The sequence below is a fragment of the Bison bison genome, unplaced genomic scaffold (assembly GCF_000754665.1).
Source record: "Bison bison bison isolate TAMUID 2011002044 unplaced genomic scaffold, Bison_UMD1.0 scf7180017864475, whole genome shotgun sequence".
NCBI classification, from domain to species: domain Eukaryota; kingdom Metazoa; phylum Chordata; class Mammalia; order Artiodactyla; family Bovidae; genus Bison; species Bison bison.
In genome coordinates, this window is record NW_011495036.1 from 3,563,602 (window position 1) to 3,564,299 (window position 698).

General features: G+C 56.2%; 1 protein-coding gene across 1 annotated transcript in view; it reads left to right on the plus strand.

Annotated features, from left to right (window-relative positions):
• MLPH (melanophilin) overlaps positions 1–698 on the plus strand; it is a 47,434-nt gene that overhangs the window by 38,805 nt on the left and 7,931 nt on the right. The window lies entirely within an intron of this gene.

The window sequence follows — 698 nt, forward strand, 5'->3', positions numbered from 1 at the left end:
ATGGAAGATTGGACTTCCCTAGGGCCAACACAAGAGGCATCCTGAATTCCCCGTCGTAACTCGAGAATCCCGCCGCAACTCGAAAAAAAACCACGTGGTTCCCCCGTCATCGCAAGATGAAGCCCTTTCCCGCTACAGCGTCTCAGGAGAAGTCCCACGTTAGAAAATGGAGGTCGAAACGGTACTTGGCACCCTTGATGCGTCCCCACAAAGTTCCCCGGCATCCCGGTCTCCCTGGAGAGGAACACCGAGGTTTTCCGGCACCACTTCCTCTGAGCCCCTTCTACCCTCCTGATCTCGACAGAGGGTTGACTCCTCTGTTTTGTCTGGAAGGGGTTCCCGACCTTCCGGTCGCACCTCAGGATGAGGCCGGTCTCACGACGACATTCCATACGTGGCCTCGTGCGTGCTTCCACATTGCGAAGCACCACGATTTCCTGGTACCCTCTTGATAAGAACCTGATGCCCGGACACCTCTCCGAACTCCAAACTGTGAATGAAGTCAACACGAAGGGGCAGTTTTTCCGTGCATCGTTCGGAAAAAACCCCAGGTTCCAAATACAGCTCGACAAGCGGCCTCTCTCCCCGGGGACATCTCGAGAGGCAAGCGGAGTTCCATGCCTCAACCCAAGACGAGGCCTGACTCTCCTGTCCCCAGTCTGCAGGGACCCTGCGATCGGAGTCTGAAATCAGAGGAA